Source organism: Callithrix jacchus, chromosome 12 (genome assembly GCF_049354715.1).
Source record: "Callithrix jacchus isolate 240 chromosome 12, calJac240_pri, whole genome shotgun sequence".
Lineage (NCBI taxonomy): Eukaryota > Metazoa > Chordata > Mammalia > Primates > Cebidae > Callithrix > Callithrix jacchus.
In genome coordinates this window covers 49541848-49558142 of record NC_133513.1, presented here as the reverse complement: position 1 = coordinate 49558142, position 16295 = coordinate 49541848, and the positions used below count along the sequence as shown (strand labels likewise).

The 16295-nt window shown below is 38.0% G+C and overlaps 1 long non-coding RNA gene across 3 annotated transcripts in view; it reads left to right on the top strand.

The window, feature by feature from the left end:
* Positions 1-16295, top strand: part of LOC144578497 (uncharacterized) — a 176701-nt gene that overhangs the window by 40947 nt on the left and 119459 nt on the right. For all 3 annotated transcript variants that reach the window (XR_013524386.1, XR_013524387.1, XR_013524385.1), the window contains exon 2: positions 3062-3125. This is a non-coding gene — a long non-coding RNA (uncharacterized LOC144578497). The remainder of the gene's footprint in view (positions 1-3061; positions 3126-16295) is intronic.

Genomic DNA, 16295 nt, shown 5'->3' with positions numbered 1-16295 from the left:
TGTGTGCCTGTGCGACCTTCCTTTCCTCTGGGCATAGACAAGACTACTCTGGAATGAGGGTCTTATGAACTATGTTAGAGGAAGGCCAGTGAATTATTTTACGGGCTGCTGCAGGGAAAGAAGGTAGGAGAAGGTCAGAGAGACCTTCCTGCTTCTGCTGTTTTCTCAAATGTCAAGGTGCTATCCTTTCAGGTAGTGTGTCTTGAACCCCATCAATATACACAAACAAGTCTGGAAAGCTATTTGACAATATGTGCACACTGATTATTTCTGGGTTGTGACATACTTGGAAGTTATATTTTTCTGGTCTACTTTATTTCTACACTTTAAAAAAAGAGAATATTATTTTGCCATAAGGCAATTATAGATATTTAGATATATGTATATATAAAAACATTTAATATTCCCTATCTCTTAAAAATAAATGTGGCCATTAGGCCTGTGATTTCTTGTATTTTCTATTACAAGCTTTCATTAATATTTAAATTAGATAATATTTCAATTTGAATGGCATATTTCGGGTTTAATTTCAACTTTAAAAATTCCTAGATATTTTTAAATTAGTCTCTTTAAATGTATTTTTTGTTTGTTTGTTTTCTGAGCCTTTGTTTGCTTATCTGCATAACTAGAGGATTAAATTGAAAACAAACATTCAAACCCTTTGGCAATTTTGTAGATTCTTTACAAATGTTAGTTGCTAATGTTATAAAGTTGAGAGCATCATGTTCAATGATGGTTGAAAACATTGCATAAAATTGAAAAATAATACAAAGATCCTGCTGAAATTAATTATTCATCACACAACTAGTCATATTCAGAAGGCATGCCTACTTCACTGATTCCCTCTGTCAGCCTTCTGGCAACATTTAAATGGCTTTAACTACCTCATGAAAAGGTTGTTTCACTTCAGTTTTCATGCTCAGCAGTGTTTAAAACAGTTTGTTTAACATAACAGAGGATCGATTAATTTTATCTGAATTAAGCTTTATTAATCATTGTTTTCATCTAAAATAAATATTTTCAAGGTTATCATAATTTTTTCTTGTCTTTGTGAAGTGAAACATTTAATTTGGTTCTCTATGAGAGGGAAATGTAAAGAGGATTAAAACAGCGCTGGAATGAGCTCCTTAAAAAACTCACCAAACAAATTTGGTTGGCGCTCTGTTCCGCTTTCCTTTTGTTTCCCTTTTGATAATGCTTCTGTGAAACTGAAATCTCTTTCATCTAGGAACAGTTTCCTGGATCTTTTTGTGGTCTGGGTATAGTTAGACAATCAGAGTTGGAATTTTAGAATTCATGTCTTCTTGGTGTTTGCCTTCTTTTAGAGGACACTTAAGGTTTTGAAAATTATTCCTGGATTTAAGAAGCCCTGAGTGCCTTTGATAGAGATGGTGACTTTCAAGTGCTAATTGACACACTTGGTATATCACAGGATGCCAAGATCACCAGATGAGACACCCAAAGAGAAACATCAAAAGCTCTCCTCTTCAAAGGAGCTCCCATACATATTTGGGAGTGCAAATTGGTGCAACTTCTCTGAAGAACAATTTGCCAGTTATTTATCAAAACTGTAAATGCATCTACACTTTGAACCAGCAACCTCCTTACTTATGACATATAATGTGGACATACAAGCATAAATTATCCAGAATATAGGTTCATGGATATTCTTTAAAGCATTTTTTTAAATAACCAAAACACTAGACAGAACTGTCCAACATATTGTGATAATGAAGGAAAAATATTCTTACTCTTAGGAGTTGCCTGCTGAAGAATTTAGGGAGAAGAGAAATATGACCAAAATTCTAACTGTATTGAATCTAAATGATGAATATATGGGCATTTATTGTACTATATCTGTTTTTCTCCATGTTGAACATTTTCATAAAAAGTTTAAAAAATAGTTTATTAATAAGATATTGGACAAATACGTTATGATCTATGATCTATCTACATAATGGTGTATATGTGGTTGTTAAATATGTAACAAAATAAATAATAAGTATATTTTTCAGTGAAAATGGTAAATGGCAGAAAAGTCATCATTTCATGCAGAGTATTTGAAGAATTACTTTAGAATAGGTTGTGGAGCTATGATGGAATAGCCTGCACTAGGCAGATACTCCTACTGAGAACAATTAAAAAGTTGGGTAGGATACAAAAAAACATGCTTGAAGGCATCAGAGAGCTACTGAAGCAACTAAAATTTGAGGGTATGAGAGCTCAGAGAGAAGAAAACCTTGAAACGGATGACATCTCTAATGGCTTTTTTCCACAGGGCGTTTGTTTGACTATTCTTGATATTGAGCAAATAGTTGAGTAGCCTGCTGTAGAACCAGGAAGATGTTTGCAGCTATGAGAGAGAGAAGCCAGCAGAATCTTTGGCAATTTTATGGAACTGGAGAGACAAAAATCAAAGTTTGGGGATATGAATGTTGGAGGTGTTCAAACCAGAACATTCCATCTTGAATAGGGTCTGAGTAAAACAAGACTGAAACCTACTGAGCTGAAATCCCAGGAGGTTAGGTGTTCTTAGTCACAGGATGAGAAAGGAAGTCTGCACAAGACACAGATCACAAAGACCTTGCTGATAAAACAGGATGTGGTAAAGAAGCTGGCCATAACATACCAAAACAAAGATGGCAAGGAAGGTGACCTCTGGTCATCCTCTCTGCTCATTATATGCTAATTAATCCATCATAGCTCCAGAACCTTATTCTAAAGTAATTCTTTAAATACTCTACATGGGATGATTACTTTTCTGCCATTTACTTTTAGCATGCTAAAAGACACTCCCACCAGTGCCATGACAGTTAACAAATACCATGGCAATGTCAGGAAGTTGCCCTATATGGGCTAAAAAGGGAAGGAATCCTCAGTTCTTGAAATTTCCCACCCCTTTCCCAGAATACTCATGAATAATCCACCCCTTGTTTACTGTATCATCAAGAAGTAACTATAAATAGACTTAGTTCACCAGCCCATGCCGCTGCTCTGCCTATGGAGTAGTCAGTTTTTGTTCCTTAACTTTCTTAATAAATTTGCTTTCACTTTGTTACAGGAAAGGGGTCGAAATCCAGACCACAAGAGAGGGTTCTTGGATCACATGCAACAAAGAATCGTGGGTGAGTCTGTAGAGTAAAGTGAAAATAAATTTATTAAGAAAGTAAAGAAATAAAAGAATGGCTACTCTATAGACAGAGCAGTCTCTAGTGCTGCTAGTTGCCCATTTTTATGGTTATTTCTTGATGATATGTTAAACAAGGGGTGGATTAGTCATGCTTTTTCTTTTTAGACCATATAGGGTAACTTCCTGTTGCTGCCATGGCATTTTAAACTGTCATGGCGCTGCTGGGAGTGTAGCAATGAGGACAACCAGAGGTCACTCTTGTGGCCATCTTTGTTTTGGTAGGTTTTGGACAGCTTCTTCACTGCAACCTATTTTATTAGCAAGGTCTTTATGACCTGTATCTTGTTCTGACCTCCAATCTCATCCTGTGACTTAGAATGCCTTAACTACCTGGGAATGCAGCCCAGTAGGTTTCAGCCTCATTTTACCCAGCTCCTATTTAAGGTAGAGTTGCTCTGGTTCAAAGGCCTCTGATAAAATTACTGAATGGACTTACCCTGAGTTATTTCTTGCAAGGTCCAAGAACCCTCTCTTGGGGTCTGAATGGACCCTTTTCTAGTAACATGAAGACAGCCAGAACATGGGGTGAAGGCAAGATCCAGGTGAAAAGAGAGGCATATAAAATTAAGACCAATGACTAGTTTTGTCCTTCAGGCATTTTCCAAATTCTTAAATGCAAAGTTTAAATCACCACTGAAAGACTTTTACCATTTCATAGTGCCAAGAAGACAAAAATTATGCTTCAGAATCCAATAAAATTGGGTCTTTGTAAAACCACCCAGAGAGCTACATACTAGGTTTAGAAGTGAGCCAGAGAAAATAAACCTATTAACTCAAAGTCAACTGAGTCCCTGATTGGATGTAGATGATATGCCCACATGTTGTGTCCTGAAGGTAGAGGGAAGCTCATTTAGGGAAAGATAATCCCGCTGGGTACTCTGTAGTTTATCTTATAAAATGTCCAACAATCCATAAAAAATTAATAAGTATTCCAATAATTAGTTCTAAGAGGGCAAAAAAAAAAAAAAAAGGACAATGAAAAACTACAGATGATCTAGATTTTGGAGTTGTAAAACATAGACTTAAAGTAGTTGCAATCAATAGTTTCAAGAAAATTAAGTGAAGAATTCCATTAATGAAGTGAAAATTTATTGAAAAATAAAATGACATTTAAAATTCAGTGGATGAGTTTAATTAGAGTGCACATAGCAGAAAAGAAGACAAATATACTGGTCAGTGGAAATGTTCTGGCTGAATCACAGAAGGATCAAAAGATAAGAAATATACAAAGAAGGGTAATAGACATATGAGATATGGTAAGAAAGTCTAACATGAATTGAAATTCTAAGGGTGAAGGAAAGTAATACCAGGGCAAAAGCAATATTTGGGAAACAATGGCTGAGTCTTTCCTAAATCTGTAAAAAGAAAGAAATTTTACTACAGATTCAAGAAACTTTATAACTCCAAGCATGAAAAGTATTAATACTAAGAAAAAAATACTTCAGCACATTATCATAAAATTGTTTAAAACTACAGACAAACAGAAATTCTGAATACCTTCTGGAGAAAAAGAACACATTACCCGAAAAAGAGTATCCATAAGACAGAGCTGCTTTCTCTAACGAAATGGATAAAATTAGAATTCAATGGAAATAAACTTTTAAAACAAACAGCACAAACACACATAAACAAAACAAAAAACCAACCACTGACCTAGAATTCTGATTGTAGCAAGAACATTCTTCAAAAGTTAAGGCATATTAAGAATTTCTATGCAAACAAAAATTAGCTACATTAAAATTGCCAACATTTATACACTAAAAGAAATACTAACATAGAAAATAATCTCAGAGATAAAATAAACATGAAAATGAAGGAAGAGCAATGGAGTCAATCAATGAATAGATATAAATAAACATTGATGATTTTATAATAATAATGTATCCTAAGATTAAAAATGTGGAGAGAATTAAAATACATAAAAACAAAAACATGGGGGGAGGACTCAAGATGGCGCTGTGAGAACAACCCAGGATTGAAGCTCTTGGTCAATCTGCGGAGAGGTGAGTCGGAGCTGCATTTTCAGACTGATCTTTGTTGCCCACAGAACGGGGAAATTCCCAAGTATAAAGGAGAGGCGGGACGCCAGGCAGAGGCTCTGCCTGGGGAAGCCGGCAGCCGGGGTGGCAGCGGCTGGCCCTACCCAGCGCTCCCCACAGGGTGCGCTTGTCCGGGTGCCCTGTTGAACCAGCAACCTGAGACTTGAGAGGACTTGAGAGGGCTGAACTTGAGACTGAACGAGACTTGGACAGTGGGTCAGCCCAGGGGATTGCAGGGACACAGCGTTTGGGGTAGCACAGTGGGACGGACAAAATGGCGATTCCAAACGCTCCCTGTGGAGACGGTCCCTGAGACGCTCCGTGGGGGAGGGGCGTCCACCATTACCGAGGCAACCCGCCCCTACTGAGATACACGCCCTCTGCTGACGCAGCCTGCCATTGCTGAGGCAACCCACTACAACAGAGAGACTCTGCCACAGGGCGTAGCCCATGGCGGAGACCGCAGCAGAAGAGCAGAGCCTGCAGCAACAGGGCGAACCTCACAACAACAGGGCGGAGCCTCGGCAGGCAAATAGTGACCAGACTGCCTCCTAGCTGGGCAGGACACCTCAATGGACATACAAAATTAAAGTCCCAACCCCCCAAGACAGAGCATTTGAGAAAAAAAGGGTTTTTTAATGAGCTCTGTTGCAGCAGAATCAAACATAGCAGCCTAACAGCCCTGAATGAACAACAGAGCTCACAGCTCAGCAATTGAGCTCCTATAAAGTACAGACTGTCTCCTCAAGCAGCTCCCTGACCCCTCTATATCCAAAAGACTGACATTTGGCAGGCATCATCCTGGGACAAAGATAGCAGAAAAAGAAATTGGTAGCATCCCTCACTGTTTCGCAGCTGCTATAGGTGCACCCCAGACAAGCAGGGCCTGGAGTGGACCTCAGCAGTTGTACAGCGAAGGGGCTAGACTGGTAGAAGGAAAACCAAGTAACAGAAATACTTCATCACCAACAATCTGAGTGTCCACTCAGAGACCCAATCGAAAAGTCAGCAACTACGCAGACGACAAGTGGATAAACCCACAAAGATGGGAAGAAACCAGCGCAAAAAGGAGGAAAACACCTGAAACCAGAACACCTCGCCTCCTAGAAAGGACCAAAACTCCTCACCAGCAGGGGAACAAAGCTGGACGGAGAATGACTGTGACGAAATGACGGAATCAGACTTCAGAAGGTGGATAATGAGAAACTTTTGTGAGCTAAAAGAACATGTATTAAATCAATGCAAAGAAACTAAGAACCTTGAAAAAAGATATGAAAAAAGATTTGAGGAAATGATAACAAGAATGGATAACTTAGAGAGGAATATGAATGAATTAAAGGAGCTGAAAAACACAATACGAGAACTCCGTGAAGCATGCACAAGTTTCAATAGCCAAATTGACCAAGCAGAAGAAAGAATATCTGAAGTCGAAGATCAACTCAATGAAATAAAACGAGAAACCAAGATCAGAGAAAAAAGCGCAAAAAGGAATGAACAAAGTCTCCAAGAAATGTGGAACTATGTGAAAAGACATAACCTACGTTTGAGAGGTGTACCAGAAGGGGATGAAGAGAATGAATCCAAGCTGGAAAATACTCTACAGGACATCATCCAGGAAAATTTCCCCCACCTAGCAAGACAGGCCAACACTCAAATGCAGGAAATACAGAGAACACCACAAAGATATTCTGCAAGAAGAGCAACCCTAAGGCACATAATCGTCAGATTCAACAAGATTGAAATGAAGGAGAAAATACTAAGGGCAGCCAGAGAGAAAGGTCGGGTCACCCACAAAGGGAAGCCCATCAGACTCACAGCAGATCTCTCAGCAGAAACACTACAAGCCAGAAGAGAGTGGGGGCCAATATACAACATTCTTAAAGAAAAGAACTTTCAGCCCAGAATTTCATATCCAGCCAAACTGAGCTTCAGAAGTGAAGGAAAAATAAAATCATTTGCGAACAACCAAGTACTCAGAGATTTTGTCACCACCAGGCCTGCTTTACAAGAGCTCCTAAAAGAGGCACTACACAGAGAAAGGAACAACCAGCACCAGCCATTTCAAAATCACACTAAATGCTAAAGAGCATCAACATAATAAAGAATCTACAACAACTAATGGGCAAATTGGCTACTTAGCATCAAAATGGCAGTATCAAATTCACACATAACAATATTAACCCTAAATGTAAATGGACAAAATGCACCAATCAAAAGACACAGACTGGCAAATTGGATAAAAAGCCAAAACCCATCAGTGTGCTGTATCCAGGAAACCCATCTCACATGCAAGGATACACAAAGGCTCAAAATAAAGGGATGGAGGAAGACTTACCAAGCAAATGGAGAGCAAAAAAAAAGCAGGAGGTACAATTCTCATCTCTGATAAAATAGACTTTAAAGCAACAAAGATCAAAAGAGACAAAGAAGGACATTACATAATGGTAAAAGGATCGATACAACAAGAAGAGCTAAAGATCCTAAACATATATGGCCCCAATGCAGGAGCACCCAGATACATAAGGCCAGTTCTCAATGACCTAAAAAGAGACTTAGACTCCCAAACAATAATAGTGAGAGACTTTAACACTCCACTGTCAATATTAGACAGAACAACCAGACAGAAAATCAACAAGGATATCCAGGGCTTGAACTCAGACCTGGAGCAAGCAAACCTGATAGACATTTACAGAACTCTCCATCCCAAATCCACAGAATATACATTGTTCTCAGTACCACATCACACCTACTCTAAGATTGACTACATAATTGGAAGTAAAGCACTGCTCAGCAAATTCAAAACAACTGAAATCATAACAAACAGCCTCTCAGACCATAGTGGAATCAAGATAGAACTCAGAATTCAGAAACTAACCCAGAACTGCACACCTTCATGGAAACTGAACAACTGGCTCTTGAATGTTGACTGGGTAAACAATGAAATGAAGGCAGAAATAAAGAAGTTCTTTGAAACCAATGAGAACGAAGACACAACATGCCAGAATATCTGGGACACATTTAAAGCAGTCTCTAGAGGAAAGTACATAGCAATAAGTGCCCATATGAGGAGAATGGAGAGATCCAAAATTGACACCCTATCATCAAAATTGAAAGAGCTAGAGGAGCAAGATCAAAAACACTCAAAACCCAGCAGAAGACAAAAAATAACTAAGATCAGAGCTGAGCTGAAGGAGATTGAGACACGAAAAACCCTTCAAAAAATCAATAAATCCAAGAGCTGGTTTTTTGAAAAGATCAACAAAATAGACCACTAGCCAGATTGATTAAAAATAAAAGAGAGAACAACCAAATAGCTGCAATAAAAAATGATAAAGAGGAAATCACCACAGATTCCACAGAAATTCAAACCATCATCAGAGAATTTTACAAACAACTCTATGCACATAAACTAGTAAACCTGGAAGAAATGGATAAATTCCTGGACTCCTGCGTCCTCCCAAGCCTAAACCAGGAGGAAGCTGAAACTATGAATAGACCAATAACAAGGTCAGAAGTCGAGGCAGCAATTAAGAGCCTACCACACAAAAAAAGCCCAGGTCCAGATGGGTTCACAGCCGAATTCTACCAGACACACAAAGAGGAGCTGGTACTATTCCTTCTAAAACTACTCCAAATAATCCAAAAAGAGGGAATCCTTCCCAAATCATTTTATGAGACCAACATCATCCTGATACCAAAACCCGGCAGAGTCCCAACAAGAAAAGAAAACTTCAGGCCAATATCCATGATGAACATAGATGCAAAAATCTTCAATAAAATATTGGCAAGCCGATTGCAACAGCAAATCAAAAAACTTATTCATTATGATCAAGTAGGATTTATCCCAGGGATGCAAGGCTGGTTCAACATATGCAAGTCTATAAACGTAATTCACCACATAAACAGAACCAAAAACAAAAACCACATGATTATCTCAATTGACGCAGAGAAGGCATTTGACAAAATTCAACAGCCCTTTATGCTAAAAACCCTCAATAAACTTGGTATCGATGGAACGTATCTCAAAGTAATAAAAGCTATTTACGACAAACCAACAGCCAATATCATACTGAATGGGCAAAAACTGGAAGCATTCCCTTTGAAATCTGGCACTAGACAAGGATGCTGTCTTTCACCACTCCTATTCAATATAGTACTGGAATTTCTAGCCAGAGCAATCAGGCAAGAAAAAGAAATAAAGGGTATTCAAATAGGAAAGGTGGAAGCCAAATTGTCTCTATTTGGAGACGACATGATAGTATCCTTAGAAGACCCCATCGCCTCAGCCCAAAAGCTCCTGAAACGGATAAGCAACTTCAGCAATGTCTCAGGATAGAAAATCAATGTGCAAAAATCACAAGCATTTGTCTACACCAATAACAGACTTAAAGAAAGCCAAATCAAGAACAAACTGCCATTCACAATTGCTACAAAAAGAGTAAAATACGTTGGAATACAACTCACAAGGAACGTAAGGGACCTCTTCAAGGAGAACTACAAACCACTGCTCAACGAAATCAGAGAGGACACAAACAGATGGAGAAACATTCCATGTTCATGGTTAGGAAGAATTAATACCATGAAAATGGCTATACTGCCCAAAGTAATTTACAGAATCAATGCTATCCCCATCAAGCTACCATTGACTTTCTTCACAGAACTGGAAAAAACCACCATGAACCTCATATGGAACCAAAAGAGAGCCTGCATAGCCAAGTCAATTCTAAGCAAAAAGAACACAGCGGGGGGCATCACACTACTGGATTTCAAACTATACTACAAGGCTACAGTAATCAAAACAGCATGGTACTGGTACCAAAACAGAGATATAGACCAATGGAACAAAACAGAGGCACCGGAGGTAACACAACCTATCTACAACTATACAATCTTTGATAAACCTGACAAAAACAAGCAATGGGGAAAGGATTCCCTGTTCAACAAATGGCATTGGGAAAACTGGCTAGCCATGTGCAGACACCCCTTCCTGACACCTTACACTAAAATTAACTCCAGATGGATTAAAGACTTAAACATAAGACCTGGCACGATAAAGACTCTAGAAGGAAATCTAGGCAAAACTATCCAGGACATAGGAGTAGGCAAGGACTTCATGACTAAAACACCAAAAGCCTTGGCAACAAAAGCCAAAATAGCCAAATGGGACCTAATGAAACTCCACAGCTTCTGCACCGCAAAAGAAACAGTCACTAGAGTGAATCCGCAACCAACAGAATGGGAAAAAATTTTTGCAGTTTACCCATCTGACAAAGGGCTGATATCCAGAATTTACAAAGAACTCAAACAGATTTACAGGAAAAAAACAAACAAGCCCATTCAAAAGTGGGCAAGGATATGAACAGACACTTTACGAAAGAAGACATATATGAGGCCAACAATCATATGAAAAAATGCTCATCGTCACTGGTCATCAGAGAGGTGCAAATCAAAACCACATTGAGATACCATCTCACGCCAGTTAGAATGGCGATCATTAAAAAATCTGGAGACAACAGATGCTGGAGAGGATGTGGAGAAAAAGGAACACTTTTACACTGTTGGTGGGAGTGTAAATTAGTTAAACCATTGTGGAAGACAGTGTGGTGATTCCTCAAGGCCTTAGAAATAGAAATTCCATTTGACCCAGCAATCCCATTACTGGGTATATATCCACAGGACTATAAACTGTTCTACTATAAGGACACATGCACACGAATGTTCATTGCAGCACTGTTTACAATAGCAAAGACCTGGAATCAACCCAAATGTACATTGATAATAGACTGGATTGGAGAAATGTGGCACATATACACCATGGAATATTATGCAGCAATCAGAAATGATGAGTTTGTGTCGTTTGTAGGGACATGGATGAATCTGGAGAACATCATCCTCAGCAAACTGACACAAGAACAGAAAATGAAACACCGCATATTCTCACTCATAGGCGGGTGATGAAAAATGAGAATACATGGACAGAGGGAGGGGAGTACTAAACACTGGGGTCTATTGGGGGGAAAAGGGGAGGGCCAGTGGGAGGGGGAGGTGGGGAAGGATAGCCTGGGGAGAAATGCCAAATGTGGGTGAAGGGGAGAAAGGAAGCAAAACACACTGCCATGTGTGTACCTACGCAACTGTCTTGAATGTTCTCCTCATGTACCCCAAAACCTAAAATGCAATAAAAAAATTAAAAAAAAACCCACAAAGTGGAAGAAGGAGTAAATGCGACTCAAGTGTTTGAAGATCTGGGAATGGTTGAGAATAAGTACTAATTTTATATTAAGCTATAGTAAGAGAAAAGTGCCCAAAGTGCCCAATGTAATATATACAGAGCCTCTGAAAGAACAACAACAATAACAGAAATGTTTACAATCTATGGACAGGGTCAAATAAATAATGAAAATAATTGTTTAACCAAAAAGGGGCAAGAAATGAGGAAAAAGGAAATATAAAAGCTGAGGAAAACAGTGCTTAAAAGAACAAATATAAATATATCAACAATGACAATACATGCACCAATTAATAGACTAAACTTGACAGATTGAATAACAGGCAAAATCCTCAATATACTGCTTACAGGGATCATACGTTATGTATAAAAATGTAGAAGGGTTAAAAGTAAAAGAATAAAAAAATATATACCATGTAAATGCTAACCAAAAGGAACAGTGATGTAGATGCCCTAATAATAGACAAATTGGAGTTTAAGACTAAAAGTAATCTTAGAAATAAAGATGAATATTTTACAATGATACAAGTGTAGTCCCATTAGGAAGATAAAACAATTCTAAATATTTACACAGATGACAACATATCTTCAAATACTATGAAGCAAATGTTGGAATGGAGAGCTGGACAAACCTATAATCTATAAGAAAAATAAAATAATATGGAATATTTGAAAAATATGACTAAAAAATTTAAAGTAGTAAACCTGTAGAAACTTGCATCCACCAATAAAATAATTCCAATGTGTTTCTAGTGGTAGAATAATGCCTATGTGTTTCTAGTGGATATGAAACATTTAGCAAATTTGACTCTGTATTGTGTCATATAGCAAGGCATTATTTTGTCATATAGCAAGACACTAAACAATATTACTTCATTAGGGGTAATATTGAGTGGAGTCACTTCCATTTCTGTCCTTTGATTCTTGGCTATGAGAGAAACATTACCACCTCCTGGATGCTGATTTAGGGCATGGATGGCCTCATGGAGGACATTGCTTTAGCCCTTCAAGGTGTAGCTGAGCCTTCAAAAGCCTGTTCCACTGTTGTTGCAAACCGAATGCTTCAGGATGAGGGGAAACATAGTAAGGCCAGTAAATTATATGAGCATAGGCCCATTGCAACAAGTTATTTGCTGTGAATGAGTTGTTTGATCGTCAGTAATGTGTCCAGAATTACAGCAACAGTGGACGAGGCATTCTGCAATATGACAGATTTGTAAGAAACATTGCATGCAGTTAAGGCAAACCCATATCCAAGTGTTTTTACAGTAAGAACAAAGTTATACCCCTTCATGTGGAAAGTAGTCCACTGTAATCATGCTGCCACTAAGTAGCTGGCTGATCACCCCAGGAAATGGTGTCATATTGGGTGCTTAGTATTGTTCTCTGTGGCTGGTAGATTGGGCACTCAGCATGACTGTGGCCAGTTTGATCTTGGTGAGTGGAAATCCACATTCCTCAGCTTGGATATAAAATCTCCTTCCCTGCCACCATGGCCGCTTTGTTTATGAATGCAAAGAAACTAATTGGTATTCATAAAAATGAATCATCTTATCCACTTGATTATCAAAATCCTCCTCTGCTAAGATTACCCTTTGAGGAGCATTTAGATGAAACCAAATATCTTACCATTCTTGGCCCATTCAGATGGATCTATCCTTGTAACTCTACCTCGGACATCCTTGTCACCAATTTTCCAGTCATGTTTCTTTCAGGTGCCCAATTGTCGAGACAAATCACTGATCACAGCTTGTGCATTTGTCTAGATTCATATTTCTGGCCATTTCTCCTTTTAAGAATAATGAACATTGGTATATTGCTCAAATTAAGAAAAAAATAGCACATTGTTCAGAGTTCTGCCCACCGGGAGAAGTTCCCCTCACCACTGAGTTACAGGGATGTTCCAGAAAAAGGTGTATTGCTGCCGTTGTTCACTTTTGGGTATGCTTGCATATCATGCAGCATCTGTAAAGCAGGCTTAGCTTTCTCTTCCTTAGGCAACTGGTCAAAAACAAAACAAAACAAAAACAACGATAACGAAATCTCCACATGAAGTCATAGTCATAGGCTGGAAAAGAAAAGGTAATATTGTAGGGCTCATGAAGATTTGGGTCACTTCTTGCAATTTACTTGTACTTCCAGGGGCTGCTCAATCCCAATATCACCTGTACTTCTTCCATTTGATAATGGAGTGCTGCTGTGCATGCCCAACTTTATGGTGTGGTGGTTTGGACAACACTCTCTTTATGATGAGCATCCAAAGTCATGTGGCATCTAGATGGCTGTGGTTACGTGTTTATTCTCTCCTAAGGTGCAGTAGCAAGCCAAAAGCTGTTTCTCAGATGGAAAGTGTTTATCCACAGAGAATAGCAGGGCAGAATTGCTCTCCTTCTGGATGCTTTAAGGGAGAAACCATTTTATTACCTTTTTAAGCTTCTAGATGCCACCTGCATTTCTTGGCTAGTGGCCCTTTCTTCCATCTTCAATGCCAGTAAAATTGTCACAGCTCTTTCTCTGAGCACAGTCAGGAAATGTTCCTTGTTTTCAGGAACATATCAGATCATATTGGGTCCACTAGGATAATTTAGGATAGTCTCCACATCTCAAGGTCTGTACCCATAATCACATCTACAAATCATTGTCTATTCAACATTGTACTGGAGGTCCTCTTCAGTGAAATAAGGCTTATTAAATAAGTGAAAGCAGAAGAACTCAAAAGAAACAACAAAAAAAGAAAAAAATTATTATTTGCATATGACACAATTATATACCTAAAAAAATCCCCCAAACAAGCTTTAGAAATAATAGATATCCAATTAGAAATAGTGAATTTAACAAAGTCCCTTGATACAAAACAAATATTTAAAAAATCAATTCTATATTTACATAATAGCACCAAATGAGATAAAATTAAAATTTAAAAATTCTATTTATAGTGGTGTCCAAAACATTAAAAAACTGAGACTATATCTAATAAAAGATATGAGAATCTTTTCCAATAAAAACTATAAAACATTATTGAGTGATATCAAAGACTTGAATACATGGAAGGGTATATGATATATATGGGGTAGAATCAATTACATTATTGATTCTACAATTACATTACATTGCAAATACATTAATTTTCCTAAATTATAGATTCAATATAATCCAACTTAAAATATGATTAATTTTTTCAGAAATTGATAGGTGATTCTAAAATTCATATAGAAATACAAAGGGCCCTAAGTAAAACAATTTTGAAGAACAAATCTTGAGGTCTTAAACTGTGAGATATCTGCACACATTGCTACAAAACTGTAGAAATTGAGATAGTGTGATATTGACATAAGGTTAGACAAACTGACCATAGAAAAGAATGAAGAATCTGGAAACAGACATACTGTAATGTAGGACAGGTAGGATGATGGTTTTTTGATAAACATTGCTGACTCAATTGGCTATCCCAATGGAAAAAAATGTTTGAATCCATATGCATACACAGAAAAGTCAATTCCAGATAGTTTACAAAACTAAATGTGAAGCGTAAGATGATAAAACCTTAGAGGTAAATGCAAGAGAATCTTACATGATTACCGTAGGGTTGTCAAACAATTCTTTAAAAGACACAAAAGCATCAGCCATAAAAATAAACAGGCCAGGCATGGTTGCTCACGCCTGTAATCCCAGCACTTTGGGAGACTGAGGCAGGCAGATCACCTGAAGTCAGGAGTTTGAGGCCAGCCTAGCCAACTTGGTGGAACGCTCATCTCCACTAAAAGTACAAAAATTAGCTGAGCATGGTGGCACACACTTGTAATCCCAGCTTCTTGGGAGGCTGAGGCAGGAAAATTGCTTGAACCTGGGAGGCAGAAGTTGCAGTGAGCCAAGATTGCTCCATTGCACTCCAGCCTACGTGACAGAGTGAGAGTCCATCTTAAAATAATAATAATAATAAATGAACTGGATTACAGTTGACCTTGAGCAACATAAAGATTAGGACCACTGACCCTCCACACAGTCAAAAATCCATATATAACTTTTGACTTAACAAAAATCTAATTACTAATAGCTTACTATTGACCAGAAACCTTACCAATAACAGTTGATTAACACATATGTTGTATGTTATATGTGTTATATGCTGCATTAATACAATAAATCTAGAGAAAAGAAAATGTTAGTAAGAAAATTTTTATCAGAAGGAATAGAAAAGAAAAAAAGAAGAAAAAAAACAAACCCAAAATTATAAGGAAGAGAAAATATATTTAGTATTTATGAAGTTGAAGTGGATCATAATAAAGATCTTTCTTTATCTTCATGATCTTTGCATTGAGTAGGCTGAGGAGGAGAAGGAAGAGGAGGGTCCTGCTGTCAGGTGTGGCAGAGGCAGAAAAGGTGAAAGAGGTGGAAAAGAAGGTGGTATGGGGAGGCACACTTGATGTAACTTTAAAGAAACACATCATAATTTCTGTCTGGCTTTCTTGCTTTTTCGTTTGTCTAAAAATGTGTCTATATGATATCAATTCTTCTTCCACCGTTTGCTTTAATTTCCATGCCTGTATCATAGAAGGGTCTATGTCATAAAAGAAGTCAAAAGCGGTCCTCAATAGTCAGAACCCTTCTACCAAATTGTCTAATGTAAATGTGTCTCACACTGCCCCTTCTATGTCTTCTTCCTCAATGTCTGGCAGTAGTTCAGATACACTCATTTTCATCAAGTTGACTTCTGTTTTGGTGTGGTGTTTACAACCTCTCAAATTTCTAAGATCCTTATCTTGTAACCCTTTGCCACCCTCCTCTACCCCATACCCCATATGCCTTTTTTTAAAAACTATATCCATGATCTCTTTCA